The sequence below is a fragment of the Mustela nivalis genome, assembly GCF_964662115.1.
Source record: "Mustela nivalis genome assembly, contig: HAP1_SCAFFOLD_281, whole genome shotgun sequence".
In the NCBI taxonomy this organism is placed as follows: domain Eukaryota; kingdom Metazoa; phylum Chordata; class Mammalia; order Carnivora; family Mustelidae; genus Mustela; species Mustela nivalis.
The window spans coordinates 710,888-730,493 of record NW_028136360.1 but is presented as its reverse complement, the minus strand read 5'-3'; the positions used below and the strand labels follow the sequence as shown (position 1 = coordinate 730,493).

Sequence of the window (19,606 nt, the reverse complement as noted above, 5' to 3'; positions counted from 1 at the left end):
TTACCACAACAAGTACAGTTAACTAATAATGACAACGGTTTCGGTCCAGGCCTCTTCATTGAGAGTTAGCTCAGATGCAGAATATCACTCTCCTCAAAGACTTTGCAAAGGTATTTAAGGGAAAGCCAGGTAGACAGAGGCCTCATCCCTTAGCCGCGTGTTTCAGAACACTAGGAGACGAGGACACAGACGGCACCATATAGCGATGCCCTCACCTTTTACCTCGGAAAGGGACTTTCCGTACCTTAGTCATCACTGACCCATAAGCAAAAGATGCTGACAAAGTACGCTCTCACCCACAGGACGAGAAACCCCACGGAGAGCTGCTCATACACGCGACCTCACCTTTTCTTGAGATATCTAGAAATTGTAGTGTAAAAGGACACCTTGCCGTCTCCGGGGATATGTTGGCCTAAAGGAAGGTATACTGAATGTCATTTTCCTTCCTCTATGTCTCCAGAAAGGGGAAGTTTGACATTAAACCACAAGACATCCTGAGTTCTTGATCAGGTTCAGAGGGCTCTTGTTTTGTCCTTCCTGGGGCTTCCTACTTAAAGCCATAGGACACCAAGGTCATGGGAGAGGGACAGCTGCTTCAGTGAAGCCAGCATCTGTGATGTCACAAAGCTTTGAGGTCATAGCAACCACTCCTCATCAACCCAGGCCTGATCACTACACTTGACTGGAGTAGTCATGGGTGGGCCAAGAGGACCCAGGCCGTCCCAAACTGCTGGAGCCGCCTGGGTCTCTCACCAAGGCAGTTTGCGAAGCGAGTCGGTGTCACCTTCTCCATGGCCCAATTCATAGTATTTGGTCGTGAGTGTCAGCACCAGCCCTCTGGACCTCGGAGAAAGGCAAGATGCCGCATTCCATCTTAGCACCGACAAGCCAAGAAACTAACAGACCGCAAGCAATGCCTCAGGGGAGGAAATCTGAGCCCTGCGTAAGGGTGAGACCCTCCCACCAAATCATGGAGCATCTCAACAGGAAAAGGTCCACCCAAGGGAAGCTCAAAGTGAACCCCCGCAACCGTGCCAAAGACATGTCTGGAGTCTTCCACAGAAAGCACACGAGTACCTCAATGGTCTCCAGAAACGGTGCCAACAAGGCCTCCCAATCTTCCAAAAAGACCATGCATCCAAGGCAGAGTCTACACCCTAGAACCTTAGGTCCAGGACGGACTCATGTTCTTGGAGTCCACAGAAGCCAACGGAGAGCATGTTGGAAGAGACCCATAGCCCAATGAAGCCAACTGAAAGACTTCCGTGCCCATTTCAGGAAGACAACTTGTATGTGCAAAAGGACGCATTGAAGAGGATTCGAATGTGGAAGAACCTTGAGCACTCCCTCATGGTGGATCAGCTACCCTCTGTGGAACTGCATGGAGATGTGGCAGCACAAGCCTGCCTTCACCCTCTCATGACCATCCCCCAAATGGTTACATGCGATAAGCAAACAGTGCCTCTTGAGGAAGATGGGCATGTTCCAATGGAGCCCCGAGAGGATGCACAATGTGTTAACAAGGGGTCAGTACAGCACGACAGACAGCGGATGCTGCAGGTTGGTGAGGAGATCCAGGAAGGCAAAGAACAGGAGAATGAACAAGGAAGCTCCAAGCGAAGGTCGGGCATTTTAGGATGGTGGGAGGTTCTCTATACCTGGCTGCCCTCCATAGGAACCTAGGTCCAAATTCAATAAAACATCCTTTGGCCCCAGTCAATTATTGTGCACTGTTTTTGTCTTTGTTATCTTATCGAACATGCACATGCACGTTTGGACAGAGAGGCAGAGAGATCCCAATCAGGGGGTGGAGCTGGAGAGGGAGAAGCTTACTTGCCCCTGAGCAGAGAACCTGAGAACAGAGTCAATGCCAAGGCCCTGGAATCATGAGTTGATCTGAAGGCCGCGTCTGAACTGATGGACACAACCCGGGACCCAACAATTGACTTCTGAATACCTCCTGGTTCTAGACAGAACCGCTGCTCTGTCATTGTTCAGAAATGCAGGGGATAAGGATTTTGGCTTGGCTGCTGTTGCTTGAGCTATCCGGCCTGCTTCGAGAGCTGGTATAGCTTTTCCTCTTGAAGTCAGTGACTGGGCTATGGACAAACTATTCTCCGATGCCTATTTGCCTAAAGAGAATACCTCCATGCCTAGATTTTCAGGGGTAATGGCACTATGTCTTTAGGTGCTCCGCTTCTGTGGAAGGTGTTGGGAGTCCTCTGTGCCTCTGATTCTGGACCACTTTCTCTGCTCCCAGATGAGGGTCCTTTTCAGCCCCGAGTTCTCCAATCTAGGATAAGCCCTCTTTTCTTTCTCTCACTCTTACTTCACCTACAAGAGGCACCTCTTTCATTAACTTGGTGATTCCCTAAGCTCACTATCATGTTCCATCAAAGAATACATTCAAATGGCCAACAGACACATGAAAAAATGCTCCACATCACTCGGCATCAGGGAAATACAAATCAAAACCAGAATGAGATACCACCTCACACCGTTCAGAATGGCTAAAATGAACAAGTCAGTCAATGACAGATGCTGGCGAGGATGTGGAGAAAGGGCAACCCTCCTACACTGTATGTGGGAATGCAAGCTGGTGCAACCACTCTGGAAAACAGCGTGGACGTGCCTCAAAAAGCTGAAAATAGAACTACCCTATGACCCAGTGCTTGTAGTACTGGGTATATACCCTACAGATACAAACGTGGCATTCTGAAGGGGCACATGCACCCAAATGTTTATAGCAGCAATGTCCACAATAGTTAAACTATGGAAAGAAACTAAATGTCCTTCAACAGATGAATCAATAAATAAGATGTGGTATATATGTTCAATGGAATACTATGCAGCCATCAAAAAAAAATGAAATCCTGCTATTTGTGATGACGTGGATGGAACTAGAGGGTATTATGCTTGGCGAAATAAATCAATCTGAGAAAGACAACTATCATATGATCTCCCTGATATGATGAAGTGGAGATGCAACATAGGCAGTTTCGGGCGTACGAAAAAAAAATAAAAAAAGATGGTATTAGGAGGGAGACAAACCATAAAAGACTGAATCTCACAAAACAGACTGAGGGTTGCTGGGGGGAGGTGTGTTGGGAGAGGATGGTGGGGGTATGGACATTGGAGAGGGCAGGTGCTATGGTGAGTGATGGTGAGTGCTGTGAATCACAGACCTGTACCCCTAGGGATAAAAACACATTATATAAAAAATTTTAAAAAATAATTTAAAAAACCCATTAAAGAAAAAACACAGATTGCAAGCCCAGAGCTAATCTCATATTCAATCAAAACTTTTGAAAGTTTTCCCCTTAAAGATCAGAAGAAAGACAAGTGTGTCCATTTTCACTACTCTCATTTGACACAGTAGTGGATGTCCTAGCCAGAGAAACAAGGAACACAAAGAAATAAGAGACTCCAAAAAAAAAAAAAAAAAGGAAGAAGTAAAATTTTCTTTTTTTGGATAACATGAACTTACATGTTAAAAAATCCTAAAAAATTCACAAAAAATTTGAATAAACAAATTTAGTAAAATTACCAAATACAAGATCAATATATAAAAGAAAAGAATTTTGTTTTGTTTCTTTTTTTTTTTATGGACTGCTTCCCAGTTTGTCATGTCATCCTTGTTCAGTGATCACGCTAATCTTCTCTGCATCATTCCAATTTTAGTATATGTGCTGCCAAAGTAAGCACAAGACAGGAGCATTTTAACATTCTAATGATGAACTATCTGAAAAAATAAAGAAAACAATCTAATTCACAATAGCATCAAAAATAATAAAATACTTAGGAATAGATTTAACTAAGAAGATGAAAGATCTGTACTCCATAAACTATGACATTGATAAAGAAATTGAAGGTGACAGAAATGGAAAGATAGCTCATATTTATGAATGGTAAGAATTAACATTGTTAAAATGTCCATACTACCGTAAACCATCTGTAAATCCAATTCCTATCAAAAATCCAATGTTAGGGGTGCCTGGGTGGCTCAGTGGGTTAAGCCGCTGCCTTCGGCTCTGGTCATGATCCCAGGGTCCTGGGATCGAGCCCCGCATCAGGCTCTCTGCTCAGCAGGAAGCCTGCTTCCTCTTCTCTCTCTGCCTGCCTCTCTGCCTGCTTGTCATCTCTCTCTGTCAAATAAATAAATTAAAAATCTTAAAAAAAAATCCAATATTATTGTTTTACAGAAGTAAGTAAAGAATCCTAAAGTTTATATGAGACCATAAAAGACAACAAATAATCAAAGCAGTTCTGAGAAAGAATGAAGAAGGGAGATTACACTTCTTGATTTGAAACTATACTACAAAGCCCTCATGCTCAAAACAATAAAGTATACTGGCATAAAAACAGACCAATAAACAAGTAGAACAGAATTGAGAGTCCAGAAATAAATCCTTTCATACAGTCACCTAATATTTGACAGGGGCCAACATATGTAATGGGGAAAGATAGTCTGTTCAATAAATGATATTTAAAACTGAATAGTCACATAAACAGTATGAAAAGGGAACCTTATATCACTCATAAGTCTGAACTTGAAATAGATTAAAGACTTAAAGGTGATGCATGAAACTAAATTTCCTAAAGGAAAACATAGGAAAAATTCTCCTTGACATTGGTCTTGCCAATAGTTTTTTGGATACCAGACTAAAAACACAAGCAAAAAAAGCAAAAATAAATAAATGGTATTACATCAAACTAACGTTTCTGCATTGCCAAAAAAAGGGAGAGAGAATGAAAACACAATCCACAGAATGTAAGAAAATACTTACGAATCTTATATCTGAAAAGAGGTTAATAACCAACAGATACAAATAGAAAAAAATATATGATTAAAAAAATAGCAAAAGGATCTCAATAGACTTTTTTTTTCAAAAAAGTTATATAAATGACCAACAGGAGCATTAAAAAGTGCTCAACGTAAAAATCTCAGGGCAAAGTCCTTATGTTGTTGTTGTTGTTGTTTACCTCTGAAAAACACAGCAAGATATTAGAATATATACTACCAAAAAATTGAAACTAACCAATTTTGGTAAATATTGGGGAAAACGGGGAACTTATGCACTGTAATAGGGATATAAATTTGTATGGAAAACAGTATGGAGATTATTCATATTATTAAAAGTAAAATTACCATATGATTCAGTAATCCCACTTCTAGGTATCTATCTAAAGAAAACGAAGTTCACTGTTCAAAGACATATCTGCACTCTTATGTTTATTATAAAATTATTAACTCTAAGCAAGAGATGGAAATAACTTCAGTATCCATTAATGGATGAATGAGTAAAATAAGTATGGTAAATATATACTACGGAATACTACTTAACCATGAAAAATTAAGAAATACTGCCATTTACAACAGCATGGATGGATCTTGAAGGTATTATTCTAAGTGAAATATTTCAAAGATTTTGTATATTATTTAATTTATGTATTATGATATCCCTTACATACAGAATCTGAGGAAAAGGAAAACTAATGGAAACTTAGAGTTGAGTTGACAAGGGGTGAACCTGGGGTGGAGTAAGGTGGTCCAAGGGTGCAAACTTGCAACTATAATATGAAAAAGTTCTGGGGATCTAATGTACAGCATGATGATCATAGTTAATAAGATATACATACTTTTTTTTAATTGTGCTTCCCTTTATTAAACTTTGCATATATCACATTCTTACAAGTTGAAAGTTTATAGCAATCTTGTATAAAAGAGGTCTGCTGCCACCATTTTTCTAACAACATTTGTTCATTTTGTGTCTCTTTGTCACATGTTGGTAATTCTTGCAATATATCAAGTTTTTTCATTATTATTGTATTTGTTATGGTGATCTGTGATCAGTAATTATGACCCACTGAAAACTCAGAACTAGTGTACTTAAGGTATATACATTGTTTTTCTTTAAAAACATAATGCTTTTGAACAGTGCAGTATAGTTTTTATTTTTTATATGCACTGGGAAACATAATTTTTTATATGCACTGGGAAACCAAAAAATATAATAATTTGACTTAGTTTATTGAGATAATCACTTTATTGAGGCAGTCTGGAACAAAACCCACAAGACCTCTGAAGTTTATCTCTACTATACTATATACATAAAAGTTGCTAAGAGAGTAGATCTTAAAATTCCTTATGATAAATGCATAAACAACAGTGGCAACTATACGAGATAGTAGATGTATTAACATTTTTATGTAGATTATATTGCAATAAAGATGTATACCAATTTATCAAATTGTACAAAATTTACACAATGTTAAAGGTTTGCAATGTTATAAGAAATCATTTCTTAAATTTACAAATATGTCGATTTTTTTCAATAAACCTGGAAAAAACTTTTTGTAGAATTAATCTATTTTTCAAAAAATGAAGTAAGGCAGTAGAAACTGCAACTAACTCTGAAATAATAGAATATAAAATCCATTTTCATTATATACACTGTGACAAAAAGTATTACTTAGTTTACAATGGAGGAGTACTTATGAAACATGAAGGATGGTCTATAAATAAGGCTGAAAGAGCTCAGTTTTAAGGTTTAAATTTAAAATCTTCTTTTGAAATACTAAACTGACCACCCAGTGTTCCAAACATCAATGTCTTAACTGCATGAATTTATTTCATACAACTCTATAATCTAGTTTCATAAGAAAACAGCATGCAAATTTTGAATAAGACAGACTTGCTTAAGTTTCATGTTCAACAGTAAAGGATACCTCCCTAAAAACAAATAGAAGACAAATCAGCATATTTATTATGATAATTATTATTCATAAAGAGATTCATATTGAATTAGGGAATATATATCCTCAGAGGGGGTAAAGTAAAATGAAATTTATTTTGGTAAATGTGTCTATGAATAGTCAATACAATGCCTCAATATAAATGAATATTACCATTTTGAACAATTTAATTACTATTACTAGAATTATTATAAGTATAAAAATAGCTATCATTTTAGCATGGAATATGAGATTCTCATGCTCCATGCTTCATCACATACACACAACAACGCAGCATAATAAGTATTATCATCACCATTTCATGGGTGAAAAAACTGAGGCTAACACATTTGGATAACTGGTTTATGATTACATGGGTAGCAAAAATGCATCACACTAATTTAGGCTTTATGATTTCAGAATTGTACTCTTACCATTGCACATTCTATTACTCTGTAAATACTTGGCCTGTTTTCATTTGGTTCTTTAATTTTATTCATGTGGTGATGGCTTAAAGCTTCATTTAAAGGAAGCTTAAAAATTTCATTTAACCAAAAGCTCCCAAGAATTAAAAATGTCATTGATCTAATGTAGACATGGATATCATTAGTTAATGGGTAACTATATATTTTCCACTCTAGTGAGATAAAAGAGTATTTTTCTAAGTTTTAGTCTCTCAGTGTTAAAAAGGACTTTGTTAAAATAGAAATATTTAGACAAAGGTGATCAAAAGTCTGGATCAGGTCACCTTAAGGTAAATATTAGGAAACTGAGGAAACAAATGGAGATTTGAACACTGAGCTATGATATAATGAATGGTTTCAAGTATTTAGTAGAGTATAGAAAAGCCCTTTAAAGCCTGGTCTTAGCCTAGCATTGCAGCTTCTGGGATATCTATCTATCATCTATCTATCTAGATATAATGTGAAAACTTTTTTAACTTAAAGATTTTGAGAAATAGAACATAATCAGCACCATAGAAGATCTGTTTCTGATAACAACCTAGCCCCTCCTCCCAGTTTGTTAATATTCTCTCTTATTTAATGTAACATTGTGCAAATAGACCACTACTGATCTGCTGTTATGAATGAAATAGCTATAATCATCTGTTTGCATATCCTGGTGAAAATATTCATTTAGTTCCATGTTGTATTTCTAGGAATGGACCAAATTTTTATTTTTATTTTTAAGTTTTCTAAATATTGTCCAACTTACCTCAAATGTTTTTATTATGGGCACTTTCATTCTTTCACATTCTTGCAAGGCAATTTTACTGTTGCCCAATATGGTAAGTGTGTAATAGTATGTCATTTTAGGTTTTAATTTATTTTTAATTTAATTTAATTTAATTCCAGATTCATAATAAAGATAAACAGTTTTTATATATGAGTGGCCATTTGGATTACCCTTTCTGAAAAGTGCATGCTCAAATCTTTTGATATCTTAACATTGTGTCATACTGACTTCTTTAATAGTAGATTTTCTGAATGAACTTTTAGCTGTGTAGGTCTTCTCTATTTTATTTTGAACTTGTTTTCATTTCAAAATCTTTATATTTATTTTTATAATCTGCTTTTATTTTTCTTTGTCTATTATCTATCTATCTATCTATTTATTTGCAAGCAAGAGAGAGCGAGCAAGTGAGAGTGCAGGGAGGGATAGAAAAAGAAGGGAAAAGAATCTTAAGCAGGCTCCAGGCTCAGCACAGAGCCCAACTCTGGGCTCTATTTCACAACCCTGACATCATGACCTGAGCCAAATGAAAGAGATAAAATAAAATTAAGGTGTTAAAAAAAAAAGGAAAAAGAATTGGAGGTTTAATTAAGTGAGCCACCCAGGCACCCCTGTGGTACCTTAAATTAGCTGTCATATTTTTAAAGTTCTAGAGTATCCATTTGTTCATTTATAAAACCTTTCTCAATATCATTTTTAGTGTCAGTTTTTGGTTCAATTTGCTTCCCCTCTCATTTCTTTGAGCAGAGTAATCAAGCCATTTTACAATCTTTATTGATCATTTTAACATCATACTTAATCCCATTTTGTCTATCAAATCTTGTTAATGGTTTTTCTTTGTGTGCTTTGTTACATTTTGCTATGTTCAAGACATTATATTTGAAACTCTTATTGAGTAGGGATAATTAAGAGCTATAATAATGGTATGGTCCTCCTTGGTAGGATTTTCTCTTATATCTGAGACTCTACAAGACAATCATACTCCAAATTCAGTGATTGACTTTCTCAGTTTACACAGAAGGCAAGGTAGGCTACAGTCTTATTTCTGCTTCTCCTTGTGCTTTGGGGATCTCAAGTTAAATTTGGGTTGTACCAAAGTCCTCAAATTTGATTGCTGCTGGATTTTGAATTTTGTTTCTCTAGTATCAAGAGTCTATGAACAACACAGCTCAGTGTGTTTTAGCAGTTTCAAATGCTCTCATAGCTAAAATGGCTTCAGGGCATATATCTCTAGGCTCTCATTGTATTTCGTATTTTGGCCCAGTAATCCCTCACTTATTTTTATAATCATTCTGATATTTTTAACTTTAAAAGCTATTTTGTCTGGATTTTTAGTTGTCTTAAGTAGGAGTTTTTAGATCACCATTACTAGAAGCAACAACAAATATACATGAAAATATCTGCAGTAGTTTATCACATCTTTATGTCTTTGAACTTCCATAAGCTGAGGCATCCTTCTCTAATCACTTAGGCAAACTCCAATTTACCCTTTAAAACAACCCAAGAATTGCTTCATTTAAGAACATGTTCAGGGGGGCGCCTGGGTGGCTCAGTGGGTTAAGCCACTGCCTTCGGCTCAGGTCATGATCTCAGGGTCCTGGGATCGAGTCCCGCATCGGGCTCTCTGCTCAGCAGGGGGCCTGCTTCCCTTCCTCTCTCTCTGCCTGCTTCTGTCTACTTGTGTTCTCTGTCAAATAAATAAATAAATCTTTAAAAAAAAAAAAAAAAAAAAAGAACATGTTCAGGGATGACTCTTCCCCACTGTTCTTACCAACATTCCCACACACTCTTTGCTACCCACACCTTGTTTATGAACTTTCGTTAGGTATATCAGCGTGACCAGAATTTTGCTCTATTGTATTTTTGTCCTTTAGAGCTTTAATTAAATATGAATTCCATAGAAAGTCTGTCCCTTTTCTTTCAAACCTGGGTTAGTTATTTCTTCTCATTCTTTGTCAGAAGTTACTTTATTAGAGAAACTTATAGCTCTATTGTGACTTTGGAGCCTTTACAGTTTTTCGACTGGAAAAATCACCCATCCCTGAGATTTTTACGCAGCTTCCTAGCTGATATTATTCAGAAATCTGTTCAAAGCAGACTTTTTCAGGGAGGCCCTTTTGGACCACTCAGTTTAAAAACCTCTTCTCAATCACTGCTCTTTTAAAAATGTGCTTATTTAGTTCAAATATGCATCTCTATTAAAGAAAAATCAGTACGTTTTTTTTTTTAAAGTTGGCTTACCTATTATCTATCTCTCCCATTAAAATGATTCCTCTGGGCTGGGGTTTTGTTGTGCTCATCTTAGGCCAGGCACTCAATAAATTGTCTCTGAATGATTGAATTGTTTGACTCCCTTGCTAGATTCTCAACTTCATGAGGCCAAGGATTGTTCTATTCAGTCCTTCTTTATCCTCAATGTCTGTTATATTGCAGTCACTTACATGACTAATGGGAAAAATCACAGAAAGAAAGAGTTAAAACTACATAAAAACCCCGTAGGTTCAATAACACAAAGCTTTCTAAAATTATTTAGCCCAGGAATTGAATACTGGCTGCACTTTTGATTTTTTTTAAATGGTATTGAATTTAATTTAAATGGAAATACTGGAATGGTAGAATAATAAAAAAATTATAAAAGCAACTTGCTCCTTAAAGTAAGAATTATATAGGACATCTCTTCTAGAAGCAAAATTTTCAAATGACAAACATCTGAAAGCATAGAAGGAGAAGTAAGAGTGTGAATTGTATTTCAATGCTCTTTTCTTTATATTCAACAAACAGCTTCATTCACACACCTTTCCAATTTTTTCAACTCTTTTGACAAAGCCTTCAGAGGAGTTACTGCTGATGACAACCATCACAGCCTAACAGGAGAAATTTTATAAAGAAAAATAATAGCATGTTTTTCCCAAATTGTTAAGGATATGGTGAAGCTCTGTCGGATTCAAAGGAGGAATGTGCAATTCCATGCTATATATAATAATAACTTGTTTTAATAGTGGCTTTGCAATTTTTCAGATATATCCATTTACTGAAACCACTATCAAATAAACAAAAACAAACAAATGAACAGGGGTTCGAGACAGAAATTATCTAATCTAAAAATAGCACATGTTCACAGAATACACAACACATATCCCAAGTACTACTATAGGTTTCAAGTAATAGTCAAAACAATAGTAAACATGATTCAGACCCTACCAGTCAAATCATAAATGGGACCTTAACTGTAAATCCTTATCTTTAGATCAAAGCGGGTAATTGGGGGCTGAAGATACATTATAGAACTAATATGTTATAGAACTCCTCTGAAATGAGTCATTTATTCCATCACTTTTCCTGCACAGCTGCTGACCCATGTTTTGGTTCCTGGAAATAGCTGCTACCCTGTCATACTTCTTAAAAGCACATATATTGATAACTCTACTCATTCCTCCATTCCTCTGTGACTGTCACTGTGTTAAAATGTGGAGTCAGCTGACTCACTTGTGATGGTAATAAAGTAGATGAGTTTGCAAAGTATTTTGTTATTTCTAAAAATGCAAAAACCAAATTACATTGAAATCATAAGGGGTGTTTCAGGGAGAGCTGTAGGATGTGGTTTCTTGTGTAATCCACAGAGATTAGCTCCAACACATATTTAAACTCTCCTCTAGGAGCAACCTTAGTGGTAAAGCAAGAAGATAAACAGATGTATACACACCCTGGCACAAAATTATCACTTATGTTTGGCTTCCTAGTCTCCTCGTGTTACTTATTTATCTTAACTTCTCTCTGAAATCAGGGAACACAGAATCTCAATCAGTAGACATTTTTCTACTGAATTACCCAATAGTCCGATCATACCCCTAATACTTTTTAAAATTATTTCACTCATAATCCCAAATCTGCTTTGCTTCCTCATCTTAGTACACTGTAATTTGATTTCAAAATGAGGACAGTTGTCAGTAATGCCACATTCATTCATCTATTTTACAATTCCATGTGCTTATAACTATGAAGATATGTTAATAACATCCATTCCAATAAGCCACCCTAAATTTATTATCATGAAACAAGACCTCAAGAAAGAGAATTCAAAATCATCCATGTATTTGCAACTTATTGCAATAAAGCCTTTATCAATAGACTTCCCTGTGCACATGGTGGTCAAATTGCTGGTGAAAACCAGCCAGATCTATTACAAGCTTTCTCATGGCTTCTAGGTAACCCAAGTGAGCCTTTATTGATACTGGGAAGGGATAAAGCAGGGAAGGGATAAACAGTGCTATAAGATTTGGCTAGACAAAAGTAATGACTCTCATTACAAAGTGAGTATTTTTTTTTCAAGCTTTAGTTCAGTTTATTTTTCTTGTATAAAACTATGTAGTAGCCACAGCTGGAGCCTGGGTCCTCTGAACAGAGACTCTGGTGTGGGTCTTCACAAGATGGTCCGTGAACTCCTGATAGGGAGACTTGGTGAACACAGTCTCCTTCCAGAGATCAGGGGTGAGATAGCTGTAGGTCTTGGAGATGGCATCGAAAGTAGCCTTGGCAAAGTTCCCTAGGGTGGCAGTGCAGCCCCTGGCCGAGGTGTAGCAGTCGTCAATACCAGCCATCATCAGCAGTTTCTTGGGCACAGGGGCCGAGACAATGCCAGTGCCTCTGGGGGCGGGGATGAGACGCACCAGCACAGAGCCACAGCGGCCAGTCACCTTGCACGGGACAGTGTGGGGCTTGCCGATCTTGTTCCCCCAGTAGCCTCGCCGCACAGGGACAATGGAAAGCTTCGCCAGAATGATGGCTCCGCGGATGGCAGTGGCTACCTCCTTGGAACACTTGACATCCAAACCGACGTGTCCATTGTAATCTCCGATGGCGACAAATGCCTTGAACCTGGTCCGCTGGCCCGCGCGCGTCTGCTTCTGCACAGGCATGATCTTCAAAACCTCGTCCTTGAGGGAGGCTCCCAGGAAGAAGTCGATGATCTCAGACTCCTTGATGGGCAGGGAGAAGAGATAGATCTCCTCCAGGGACTTGATCTTCATGTCTTTGACCAGGCGGCCCAGCTTGGTGACGGGGATCCACTCCTTGTCCGCGGCCTTGCCCCCGCGAGCTCCGCGGCCTCGGCCCCGGCCCCGACCACGGCCCCGGCCCGCCCCGGCCCCGGATGCCGCTGCCGAAGCCACCGCGGAAACCGCCGCGGCCTCCCATTCCAGGGCCCCCGGGCCCTCCGGGCCCTCCCGCAGCACCGGCGTCATCCGCCATTTGGTGTTCTCTCGGAGAGGAAACAAAGTGAGTATTTTAAAGCAAAAGAGCCTGTTGGGAATATTGTTTTATAAAATAGTGGTTTTTTTTATTAACTTTTTAAAATTCAATTAGGTAACATATAGTGTACCAATAGTTTCAAATGTAGATTTCAGTTATTCATCCATAGCATATAATAGCTAATGCTCAGTACTTACTGTTATAGCTTCTTGAAAGCAGAATTTTAACCCACTGAGCCACCCAGGCGCCCTTGAAAGCAGAATTTTAGATCACATTTTCTGATTACTTCCATGTCGTACAACACTTTCCTGCTAGCAACCTTCAAAACATACTGTTTGTTAGAGGAATTTCTTTAATAATAAATAAATAGGAATTCATTTAAATTTATAAATATATAAAATAAATAGGAATTTATTTAAATTTATTTAAATATTACACACTGTTTCATTGTTCATAAATAAGGTGATGATATTATAGCCATTAGTTGGTAGCACTGATATATCACTATCTTTTTACTTCTCAGTGCATTCTCTTTACACAAATAGATATATATTTTAAAAAATGTGAATCTGTGGCAAACTTGTAAAAAACCCTATACAGTAAAGTTTATCATTTTAAGTAATCTCAATTATCTTCCTCAATTGTGATAGTATATCCTTCTATCTAGGCCAGATATTGTATGAGGGATTTGAAGAGACATACTTTTCTAAATTTCACTTTTCTCATCTGCAAAATGCTTATCATGATCCTACAAAAAAATACACTTATAATTTTTTGATGAAAATTTATTTATTTATTTTAAGATTTTATTTCTTTATCAGAGAGAGTGGGCGAGAGAGCAAGCACAGGCAGACAGAATGGCAGGCAGAGGTAGAGGGAGAAGCAGGCTCCGGCCGAGCAAGGAGCCAGATGCGGGACTCGATCCCAGGATGCTGGGATCATGACCTGAGCCAAAGGCAGCTGCTTAACCAACTGAGCCACCCAGGCGTCCCTTTTGATGAAAATTTAATCTGTATAAACAATATATTTGCTGTAATGCGTGGTTCATGGAAAACATCTTTTTTAATTATAAGCAGTATTAGAAATTAAGTAAATGTGTCTATAATATTTAAAGTTTTAACACATAATTCCACTGCTTTGCCTTATTTTCTCAAATCCCTTTACCACTTTCACTGACAGAGTCAAATGTACTTTTTCTACTAGTAGCCAGCTCTTTGTCTTTTGTCAGAAAGATGCCCTTGTGAATTATTTATAATAGAGATATTAGCAATAATAATAATAATAATAATAATAATAAATAGCCATGAAAATGTTAAAAAAAAAAGTTTTCTTAACTAATTAGGGTTCTTAGACATCAATTAGAGGAACCACCTCGGGCAAGCAAATTAATCTGCAAGACATTCCCAGAATTAACAAGTCAGTCAGATACAGGGTTGTCTGTAGACTGAAAAGAACTAGGTTTGGAAAATAGGTAAGGACAGTGAAAAAAGTGATCAAATTTTTGGGCAAAATAAACTCTTAGGTGTCCTTTCAATGGAGTCCTGTTCATTATGTAGCAGAAACTCTGGAGATTATCTCAATCCATTGGAGTCACCCCGTTTATTAGCTTGCTATTGACAAAGTTATTTACAAACTGTAGAGCAAGAGGTTATAATGGAGAAAACTGATGGTAATGCACAGGATTCTTGTTAACAATAATGCAAGTTAGTGATTTTTCATTAGAAAACATAAATTCTATAACCCAAATTATGGGCCCAGAGCACTTCTGCTGCACAACTCTGCTTATATCCCAAATAACCATGTGAACTAGTTTTAATATCTGCTTCTCTTATTAATTTTTGAATAAAAATTCTTGACACAAGTATTTTATAATTGTGTGATAATCATGAATTTAATTTTTGGAGAACAAAACACACTTTAGCATAACTAGGTTTGTTCACAGAACCAGCCTTGGTAACACACTTCTATATGTTAGAAATGATGTAATAAATGTAGAATATTGGGCACTTGTTTGGTATTCTTTGCCATGTTTTGCACTATCTAAAAAGAGATCAGTGAACTTGGACTGGAGTTAGTAGACATGGAAGAAAATAAAATATTACAGAGAAGAATACTCTGTGGTCCACAACCTAAACGGGCTGGGATTCCCATCATTTGGATCCCTGTAGCTTTACAGAAGTCAATTAAATTTTTGTATCTCTGATTAAAGTTGTTTCCCCAGTACTTTTTCAAACATCTCTTGTAAAGTATTGTTTCCCAGAAAAAAAGGGATTTTGCACATGTATCTGCCTTTGTCTCTGGTCATGATCTCAGTCAGTATCCTGGGATCGAGCCCCATATCGGGCTTCCTGCTCATTAGGGAGTATACTTCTCAGTCTCTCTCTGCAGCTACATCCCCCTGCCCCACTCATGCTCTCTCTCTCTCAAATAAATAAATACAATCTTTAATTTTTTAATTAAAAATAAGATAAATAAATTAAAATAAAAAGTCTGGGCTTACTGCCCCATTTAGCTCCTTTTGTTTTTTTGAGTTGTATTTAAAGCAGCATGAGAGAACATGAGGCTCTCAAACTTAAAAAAAAAAAGGAAAAAATTGAGTTTTGTTAGGATTTAAGATCTTGTCTGCTAGACAAAAACGTTGGCTTTGTTAACATGTGAAAATTATCAAAAGGGAATAAGATAGAATTCTAATAATTTTTGTAGAAATTAAAAATTTTCTCCAACCCAATTACATACAGACCCATTAAGTAAATTCATTCCAATGTCCCAAACCAACCTTTTCTAATAGTAATGCATCTGTGTAAACAGGGTCAACCCAAGGAATAAATAAATATTATTATTTTTTTCCTGTCTCTTCCACAGTCTCATCTGGGTATATTGGTAGCAAGCCAATTATCTATCTTATAAGACATGATATCATAAGGAAGGGTATTCTGTCCATTTGGAACAACTGAAAATCATTGTAATTTTATCTTGGTGCAGTAACTTGAGATGGCAAAGTGTGGTTTATGAATATATTTTATTTTTTTTTTACTGGGAAGAAGAGATTATAGAGATATTGGTTATCCAAGAGAGACTGACAGGTGTTGATAGTTGCCAGGTCAATATCCATCTACTTTTTCCTTTAGTATCAGAAAGCACTGAGGGATTGACAACAAGGAAACTTAAAACAACATCAAATATTTTATTGTCTCTTTTCTAGTTACATTGTAACCATATGACAAAGTATCAGTCGTACAAGATATCATTCTCTTTTACCTCTATCTTTCTGCCAGAAATGTGGGCTTAATAGTGAGAACTCCAACAGCAATTTTTGCAACTGTGAATAAAAAGCCATGAAAACCTCTAAGATAGTTCACTTGACTTTCTTAAGACTCTGAACCAACACCAGAAAACACTCTCTGTAGTCTTCTTGTTAAATGAAAAATATGGTTAAACCACTTTTGACAGTCTACTACCTACAGCAAACTGTAAATCTTAATTGAAATATGTCCTCTCAGCTGTGCTTAAGCAACTGAGTCCTGAGCTTTTCAGGTTTTCAGTCTGAAAGAGTACACCTCGGGTGCTCTGAAAGGGAAGAGAAACGACACCCTGTTCTCCATATAAATTAAAGAAGAGAAATCTGTGCATTTAAGTGGGCCATATAAAATTTATCAAGCAGTTATCTCCTAACTCCTTCCTATCCAAATTACCTGATATGCTCTCCCTACTCCTTTATTCCACGTTACTGCCTTTTCACAACATGTCTTCTGTTATTTCCTTCTTGCAAGCTAGTTTTGATTTCTGCATCTAAAAAAATCAACAATCATTGTGTATTTCAATTCCCATTTTCCTCAAATGCATTGATTCTTCTTATCTATTACTCTTTTCTCATACTCAGTGTCTTTGTCTTTATGGGGTTTGTACTTTGCTTTTCCCCATCCTTTACTGCCATTATATAATCAATCTAATAACTTCTTAGAGAAAGTTAAAAATTCCCGCATAGCCACACGTGAACACAAAGTCACTGATTTTTAGCAAACCTATAAGATAGTCAGACATCCATTCAATTTCTTTTTTTTTAAGATTTTATTTATTTATTTGACAGAGAGAGATGACAAGCAGGCAGAGAGGCAGGCAGAGAGAGAGGAGGAAGCAGTCTCCCTGCTGAGCAGAGAGCCTGATTTGGGGCTCGGTCCCAGGACCCTGGGATCATGACCTGAGCCGAAGGCAGTGGCTTAACCCACTGAGCCACCCAGGCGTCCCTCCATTCAATTTCTTAACTGAGTCCCAAATGCATCCTGACTTCTAACCTAAACCTAAGCTCTACTTCTTACACGTTGTTATATGACCAAATTCTTTCAGTTCAGTATTTTGTAACATTTAAATATTAATCAGTTGATGCTTTGTTTGTGTATTTCTATGAAAATAATTTGAATACTGTAGATTTATTGTTATATTTATAGGTTTATAATCAAAGTTTCATCAGTTGAAGTTTTTGGAAATTTCAGATATAATGATTAACCTAAAATGATACTGCCTCAAATCCCTCTGATATCAAGGCCCAACACCTGATTATAGCCAAACCTGTGGTGGATAGTTCCATGGGAAATTGCAGTTACTTAACACTGATAGCATCTCATGTTCTCTCTCTCATTTTAGAATGTCTCCAACACAACCTGAAAGTGTAGGAGAGTTAATGTCCTCTGAGGACAGCTCTCAGTGAAGTGGAAATAAGAACCATAGGTAAAATTGTCAGTTTTCAGGTCTTCATGAGGACAACTTAAAGAAGTTTCTCAGGACCTTTCAGTAAAAGCAAGCCTTCATTTTCTATCCACAACAATTATATCAACAATGTACCTCTTTGACAAAGTTGCTTCTTCACTGTATCACTTTCCCATTCTTTTCTACCTTGGATAATCTCCCAGATAAACTAACAGTACTCAAATCCTTTGTCCTACTCTTTGCTCTCAGGATAAATGGAGCCAAAAGACTTAGATTAATATCAAGTTCTGAATGGGATCTTAGAGCTATTTCTGTCCAGATTTTCATAAACATAGGGACCTTTGAATTATCAGGCTATAAATAAGTTCTAAATGGAGGGGGCAAAAGCAAAAAGTAGAAATTTTTATGTTTGATTTTTAATCATGATTGATTGACTATTGATTATTATAAATACTAACATTATAAAAGTGTGGATCTTTGTAAAACAATGTCATATTGTAAGAAAGAAGTTGCATAATCCTTTTGAGAATATTAAACCAAGTGTTCAGGTGCCATCTAATTTCTTGTTTAATCCAGAACTTTGGTGTGCATCATCTTGAGGAATAGGATTTTGAAGTCCAGACAGACTAAGAGAAAACTGATCCAAATGTGTGTGTTTATATTTCTGCTTTTGTTGTAAAAATCAAAGTGTGATTGCTGGTTTAAAATGGTAAAACTAATAATGTTCATGGACTCAATTATAAATTTTCTAATTGTATGGGAAGAATCCAATAAACATAGAATTAATTGATTTGCAAATCCTCAAAGAGCTACAGGATCAGGTAGTGGTATGTTCTGATTCAACAGCATCATAATGCAGCATTTTATATGTGTGGCTAATGGATATTTTCATGAATGTTTGCTAGCTAGTCAGCCAATACAGAGAAATATTAGGTAGGGTAATTACTCACAGTTGTGTTTAATATAATGAGAGAAAATTATCAAATGGCACTAATAATAATAATCCTATAGCAGGCTAAATAATTCAATGATAATTACAAGTATTAATCTAGCTTTCTTCCCTGATTATGACTCTTCTCTCCTTTATCATAATGGGAGTAGCACATTGTCTGCAATGAATTGTGAAAACCCAGCAGTGACTTTGGCAGTGAAGGCCTCCCATCAATTTTGATAGGTTAAAAGGATTCTGGTTGGTCTTGAGCAAATGTGTCAATTTTTTTATTCTGTGTGTGTCATAAAAGAAAGAAGCAATAGTAAATTCTTGCTGTTATTCCATGGAGCCAATAAAATCATACTGCCAACAAGAGGCTGTTGACACCATAGGTGTAGTTAACTGTCTTGAAATACTACGCCTGGAAATAAAATCCTAATATTTCACATAACCTCTTTTTTTAAAAGAAACAAAACAAAACAACTATACTGCTTACATTTAGGGCCCTGCTGTTGTGTAACTATTTTTGAACATGTCTTCTGTAAGTGTATATATATATATATATATATATATATATATATATACATATTTTTCTGTGCAATAAATTCATTTAGAGATAAATTTGGATTGCAAATTATTTTGGGGGAGGCGTGGTATTTGTGGCTAGTCTTACAAGTAAAAAGGACTAAAAGAAAGAAGAAAAACATTTTTTATTACAGCATATTTACATCTGTCCAAAGTACTTATCTACTATAA

The 19,606-nt window shown here is 36.7% G+C and overlaps 1 pseudogene across 1 annotated transcript; it reads right to left on the bottom strand.

Annotated features, from left to right (window-relative positions):
* Positions 1–12,285: 12,285 nt before the first annotated feature.
* LOC309857050 (small ribosomal subunit protein uS5 pseudogene) lies at positions 12,286–13,215 on the bottom strand (annotated as a pseudogene). The gene has a single exon. The product of its transcript is annotated as a small ribosomal subunit protein uS5 pseudogene (transcript).
* Between the last annotated feature and the right edge of the window lie 6,391 nt (positions 13,216–19,606).